Consider the following 7,578-nt stretch of genomic DNA (forward strand, 5'->3'; position numbering starts at 1 on the left):
GCCCCAGAATTTTAGCAGGCTTTCCATCTTTTTTGCATCGTTGACTGAAAGGTGAAGTCAGGAATAAATTTGTTCCTTCACTCACTAGGCTACCTAATGACTGTTCCTTCAAGGTTTTTGTTACTCAGCTCTTCTTACCCCTGGCTGCTTCCTAATGGCCTTGTCCTCAAGAGAAAAGAGGGAGGCAAGTGGTTGGAAAGCGGCTGCTCTTGCAGGCATGGGAAAGCACCTCCCCCTGGCCAGCCCCTGTGCACACCACCCCTTTCCAGGCTATGAAGGTGTTTTGCAACACGTTGACAAGGGGCAGCATTGTACATCAACATGTTCATCCCGGGGAAAAGCATTGGCCCTCCCAAACACTGCTAGACAGTCTGAATTATTAGCCTCCTGAGCTTTTCTCAGCTCCTAAATACCACCCAGATTTGGTCTGGACACAATCCCAGTGGAAAAGGCTTCCCTGTAGGAGACATGGGTAGCTTTCTTGGTTTTCCCCGTTTTCAGCCAGACACCTGGCCACACGGTACACATTCCAAGCTGTATTTGGTAACGGTTTAGCCACTGTGGCACCGATTACCTGCAAAGCACCAGCTGCCGTGGAGCATGAACTCTGCTCGCCCCACCTTTATCTGGACCACACAGCTAGTTCACATCTCCACTCCAATACGTTACTTACGCAGTCCCTTTCCTAGCACCAACCTGTTTTAGGGATTTGTTTCCAAGAAATGGGAACCCAATTCCAAAGTAAAGGGGTATTACAAAGAACGTGGAGAATCCAAATGGCAGGAAGTTTGGCTTGGTTCTGTGACCTTTTGTCCCTCGCAGGACACTTGTGGGTTCCTTTGTGGCCTGGCAGCTTCAGAGACCTCTTCTCTGCTGCTTTGCAGCTTGGGCTTGCTCAAGGCTTTGGGCTCCACAGTGCTGCTGGTTCTGACCTACCTCTTGGGCTCAGGTGTCCCGTTTCAAAATCTGGCTAGAGTAATTCATATTGAGGTCACCTGTCTACCCCAGAACAATTAGCTGCAGCTTAAGTGGTAGGATCTCCAAGAAAACAAACAGCAACACATACCTAAGTCCTTCAGAGAATGAAGGGCACTTCAAAGAAAGCGTGGGCTGAGAGCCCCTTGACCCTGCGATTTATTTTTTTAAAGAATTACTGGGGGCTGGTGCTGTGGTGTAGCGGGTAAGGCTGCCACTGCCGCCTGCAGTGTGGACGTCCCATATGTACGCTAGTTCAAGTCCCGGCTGCTCGACTTCTATCTAGCTCTCTGCTATGGCCTGGGAAAGTAGTGGAAGATGGCTGAAGTCCTTGGGCCCCTGCACCTGCATGGGTGAGAATTTTCTGACTGATGGTTTACTCCCCCACCAAATGGCCATAATGGGTGGGGCTGGGCCAGCTGAAACCAGGAGGCTGGCGCTTCTTTGGGTCTCTGTGTGTCTAGGGGCGCAAGCTGTGGGGCCATCTTCTGCTGCATTCCCAGGCACATTAGCAGGGACCTGATCACAAGTGGAACAACCAGGACTGGAACTGGTGACTATATGAGATGCCGGTCTCGCAGGTGGGGGGCTTTACCCATTACACCAGCCCCAAAATTTACTTTAAAATAAAGTGGGGCCAACGTGTGGCACAGTGGGTTAAGCCACTGCCTGCAGTGCGAGCATCCCATATCAGAGTGTCAGTTTGTATCCTGCCTGCGATCCAGCTCCCTGCTAGTGCACATGGAAAAGCAGTGGAAGATAGCCCGAGGATTTGGGCCCCTGCCATCCATGTGGGAGACCCTGTTGGAATTCCTGGCTCTCTTCTTGGCCTGGCCCAGCCCAGGCCATTGCAGTCATTTCCAGAGTGAATCAGTGGATGGAAAACTCTGCCTTTCAAGTAAATAAAATAAATTCCCCCTACCCCCGCCAAAAAGTTTAAAAAAAAAAAACCACAATGGGGGGAAGATATTTAGCATGATGTTAAGGTGTCACTTTTGATGCCCACTTCCTGTATCAGAGTGTCTCAGTCTGAGTCCCAACGCCAGTCGGATTCCAGCTTGTTAATTAGCAATGTAGGAGGCAGCAGCGATGGCCATGAGGGATGCCCTGTAGCCTGCTGCACCACAGGACCAGCCCCACACAACTGTTTAAAATATTAAACAATGATGAAATCGCCTAAAAGGATAATATCGTATATCGTATCGTAGTAAAATAAATGATCACTGTTACACCATCCTTCAGTTTTCATATAACATTACCAAAGCCTTACATTACCTTTGAAGAGGGCTTCAAAGTCTGCAGAGAGACCATCTTTATTATTTTTTAAGCTTTCATTTCTGCCCATAATGGCAAGCAGAAGAAAACAGGTCTGTGATTATTAAAGCAATCAGGAGTCTAGCACAGGGTCTAGCACTTTAGACCGCAGTGGTGTTGGTGAAGTTGGTATGTAAGCAGAATCTCAGACCATGAGTTTTCTTAAGCACAAGTGCGTGAACTGTATTTTCCCAGACAACAGGGAGTTGTGAGATTCTTACCCAGGTGCTCAATAAGGGCATAATCGTGCAATATTGTGTGACAAGGACTGTGACCATCTGATTTTGCTAAAAGGATGGTATGTGTATTCCTTCATCTTTGATGATGCTCATCAAAAGTATTGGATATATTTCCCAAGTTGAAAATTTTTAAGAAGTAGCTATGAACACAATACACAAGACTGAAAAGAACAGTATAGAAATGAAAATGATATTTGAACTAACCATTCTAATTGGTGCTTATAAACCTAAAAAAAGAATGTCAGTTTCAGAAAGTATTGCGTTTTGGCAATGCAAGTACAAGAAGATCTGGAAGTAATGATAAACTAGAACCAAACAGAAATGTATTTGAAATCTGGAATGCACGTTACTTACGTTTTAACTGACACTGCCCATTTCAAGAGTATGTACTTTCAAAGTCCATACAATAGGATATCAAAGTTGCATACTGTGTTTAAATTCTTACTTTCATTTCTGTAAATTTTTCAAATGACTAAATTTTTTTATTTTAGATATATTGGAAGTAGATGGTAAATGCTGGTGATTATTTTTCCTGGTATATGGAGAATTAAGATGTATTTTTAAAGTCCAAATTCCTAATACTACATTTTTAAAATCAGATTTATAGAGGTGGGCATTGTGGTGCAGTGGGTTAAGCTGCCACTTGGGACACTCACACCCATCTCAGAGTGCCTGGTTTGAGTCCTAGCTACTCCACCTCCGGTCCAGCTTCCTGCTAATGCGCACCCAGGGAGGCAACAATGATGGCTCAAGTACTTGTGTCCCTGTCATCCTCAGCTTTGGCCTGGCCCAGCCCCAGCTGTTGTGGGCATTTGGGGAATGAACTAACAGATGGAAGATCTTTCTTTCCTCCCCACTCCGTCACTCTGCCTTTCGAATAAAAATAAACATTAAAAAATGTCAAATATAGTTAGACAACATAAAATCACTTTGAGAGTAGTTCCAAGAAAACTGAATATACGTGAGATCTCTCCAAAGTTTCTCCAGGAAACTCAAGTGGAGAAGAGTGAATAAAAGGCATGAGGAAATTGTCAGACTGCAAAGCGTTCACTTGCTTCTACTTTAAAAGACAGACATTTAAGTAGCCGGCAAATTTATCTCCCCTTGTTAAGGACACATATTCAGTGCTAAAACAGAAAGTGCTAAAACAGGGGCTGGTGCGGCAGGTTAAGCCACCTGCCCGTGACACTGGCATCCCACATGGTGCCCTGTTTTGAGTCCCGGCTGCTCTTCTGATCCAGCTCCCTGCCAGTGTCCCTGGGAAAGCAGAAGATGGTCCAAGTGCTTGGGCCTCTGCACTCACGAGGGAGACCCAGACAATGCTCCAGGCTCCTGGATTCAACCAGTCTGAGGGCCCGCTGTTGGTGGCTGTTTGTGGAGTGAACCACCAGAGGATGGACAATCTGCCTTTTTAAACAGATAAATCTTCAAGAGAGAAAGAAATGAGCTATCAAACCATGAAGAGCATGGTGGCAATAAAGTAAAAGAAACCAATCTGAAAGATACTGTACATTCCGACTAAATGGCATTCTGGTAAAGGCAACACTATGGCAAAAGAAATCTGCAGTTAGCAGCGTTGGGTGTGGGAAGGTGAGGAGCCGGGATGCATAGGCCAAGGGTAGAGGGATTTTAGGACAATGAAAACACTATGATACTAAAGCGATAGATTCACATCGTTATGTGTCAGCCAAATGCTCATAGTGCACAACATCAAGAGTAAACCAAAACCCTAATGTACACTGTGGATAGAGAGCAAAAATGACCTAGCAGTGTAAGTCCATCAATTATAACATGCACCACTCTGGTGGGGGATGTTTTGTTGATAATGGAGGAGCTTGGGGAATCTGTACAGGTTGAATATCCTATGTCTGAAATGCCTGGGACCATAGGTGTTTTCAATTTCAAAAAAAATTTTAGTTTTGGAATATCTGTATTACACAGTGAGGTATCTTGGGAATGGGACCCACATCTAAACACACAATTCATTTGTTTTGTATACACTTTATACATGCAGCTGAAAGTAATTTATACAATATTTTCAGTGCACCTGCACCTTGACCTATCACATGAGGTCAGATGTGGAGTTTTAATCTCTTCTTTATATATAAAGGGAACAAATCTCACGTATTCTATATGTAGTTTTGAGAGCATAATAACTTCTTACCCTGCCCTCCTTATTTTTAATTTTTACAGACATTTTTAATTTACCTTATAATCACAAGCTTATCCCTCCAATAAAAATTCAGCAAGTAGTAAATCGAAAAACCACTCTTCCTCAAGGGTATAGACAACAGCTATAAACAGTCATCTAATCTCAAAATGTCAATTTCACTCACCTTACATTAGTGTTCTCTACATTAACACAAATTGGGGAAAAACAGGGTATTTGTCTTTTGGGGATTGGTTTATTCACTGAGCATTAAGGTCTCCAGTTGCCTCCATTTTACTGCACAAGACAGGATTTCGGTTTTTATGGCCGAGTTGTATTCCAGTGTGTGTATGCGCACCACAGTTTCAGCCAGAATTTCCTGGTTGTGTAAAAGCTTCAGATTTTGAAGCATGTCAGATTTGGGCTTTCCAGATTATGGACGCTCAACCTGTACCTTCGATTTTGCTATGAACCTAAAATTGTTATTAAAGTCTTTTTTAGAAATTTCAAAAACTATCCTCCTAAGATGTTTCAGATGTTATTTTAACTCACAACTTTGTTGAGCATAGCACTGGCTGGGAAGCCTCACTGTTACTAAGTACTTTTTTTTTTTTTTAAATATTTTAATAGTTTAAGCTGCTGACAGTCTCAATATAAATCCTTTATCAGAGAAGTAGCTTGCAAATATTTTCTCTTCAATGTGTTGCTTATTTCCTTTGCTGTGCAGAGCTTCTGAGTTTGATATCTCGTTTGTCTAGTTTCGCTTTTGTTACCTGTGCTTTGGGGCTCTTATCTAAGAGCTCATCACTTATACCAATGTCTTGAAGTGTTTCCCTTACATTTTTTCCTAGCAATTTCATGGTTTCGGATCTTACATCTATATCTTTGATCCATCTTGAGTTGATTTTTGTACACGGTGAGAGGTGGGGATCTAATTTCATTCTTTCTACAGATAGACATTGAGTTTTGCCGGTAACATTTATTTAAAGAGCCATCCTCTCTCCAGTGTATCAGTTGGCTGTACATACATGGATTAACTTCTGGGCTCCTTATTCTGTTCCACTCATCTTTGTGCCAGACTTGATGCCAATACCAAGCTACCTTAATTACTACAGTAGCACACTCTGAAATCAGGTATTGAGATACCTCCAGCTCAATTATATCCTCCCCCACCCCCCCCTCAGGATTGCCTTGGCTGTTCTGGGCCTTCCATGATTCTATATTAATTTTAGGATTGTTGGCCGGCGCCGCGGCTCAATAGGCTAATCCTCTGCCTGCAGCGCTGGCACACCAGGTTCTAGTCCCAGTTGGGGCGCCGGATTCTGTCCCAGTTGCCCCTCTTCCAGGCCAGCTCTCTGCTGTGGCCCAGGAGTGCAGTAGAGGATGGCCCAAGTCCTTGGGCCCTGCACCCCATGGGAGACCAGGAGAAGCACCTGGCTCCTGCCTTCAGATCAGCGTGGTGCGCCGGCCGCGGCAGCCATTGGAGGGTGAACCAATGGCAAAGGAAGACCTTTCTCTATCTCTCTCTCTCACTGTCCACTCTGCCTGTCAAAAAAAAAAAAATTAGGATTGTTTCTTATTCTGTAAAGAATGCCATTGGTATTTTGATAAGGATTGCATGGAATCTGTAGATTACTTAGTTTAGATCTTTAATTATAATTCTTCTAATCCATGAGAAAGGAATAGCTATTTTTTTGGCCTTGTTTTCTTTCATCAACATTTTATAATTTTCATTGTAGAGATCTTTCACTTCGATTACAGTTATTCCTAAATATTTTTTGGTAGCTATTGTGAGAATAGGATTTCTTTTCCAATTTCTTTCAGTGAGATCATTGTTGGTGTCCAAGAATGCTACCTATAAGATTTATTTGAAAGGCAGAATGACAGAGACAAAGGGAAGGACAGAGAGAGAGATCTTCATTTGCTGGTTTACCACACAAATGGCCACAGGGCCCAGGCCAAAGCCAAGAGCCCAGAGCTCCAAATGTGTCTCCCATGTGGGTGGCCAGGGCCGCTGCACCCAGGCTAGCTTCTTTCCTGGGTTCATTAGCAGGGAGCTGGAACGGCAACAGGAGCCAAGACTCCAACCAGCACTCCTGTAAGAGCTACTGGTTCTAAGTGAGCCCAGACATGTAACCTATGAGTGACTTCAGTGGCACTCAGTGTCAGCAGTGTCTACAGGAGCCATGGCTTACGCTGGTCTGCTGCAGTTTGTGGAGGCAGCAGAACTTCCTAGTTGCCAAAGGTGTGCCTCTTTAGTTCACAGCGTTGAGTTTCCCTCACACTAGGGTTTCTGATGGCTGTCACCACATTTCCGGCGCTGTGGGCCACAGCGGAGTCTGTCCCCTTGTCCTGGCAGGCAAGCATGAATGATGCTGTGGCTTGTGGCACCAATAGCTAGGGCCCCTTGGGCTGTATGACGTGGATACACCTTTCTGCGTGGACATCACTAGTGCTGGGTCTTAGAGCACCAGGAGTCCAAGTCCCACCCCTGGGAGGTATCAAGTGGAACCTGCCCCAGTCCCAGAGGGTGAAGACCAGTTATGCTGATGCTTTCTCACTGACAGGTGTGGCTCTGCAAGACTGAAATGCAGGTAGGTTGTCCCCTAGATGCCCTGGGGGTTTGTCCCAATGACAGAGGAATCTAGCACTAGTAGTCACAGTCCCAGAGCTGCAGAATACCATGGGCTTCTTACCCAGGCCTCACAGGCTGCGTGCCAGGTATTCCAGGGACTGTACACCGGCAGTCACCAGTTGGAAGCAGAGGCAGCAGGCAGGGACCCCGAGAGCCCACAAGTGAGTGTAAGCCACTCCAGGGGTTCCAGCACCAGCAGTGACAGTCCACGAGTGAGTGGCAGGGCACAGAGCAGGTTGTCCCCGTTTCCTGCAGGGGAGGCTAGG

Source organism: Lepus europaeus, chromosome 11, assembly GCF_033115175.1.
Source record: "Lepus europaeus isolate LE1 chromosome 11, mLepTim1.pri, whole genome shotgun sequence".
Classification (NCBI taxonomy): Eukaryota; Metazoa; Chordata; class Mammalia; order Lagomorpha; family Leporidae; genus Lepus; species Lepus europaeus.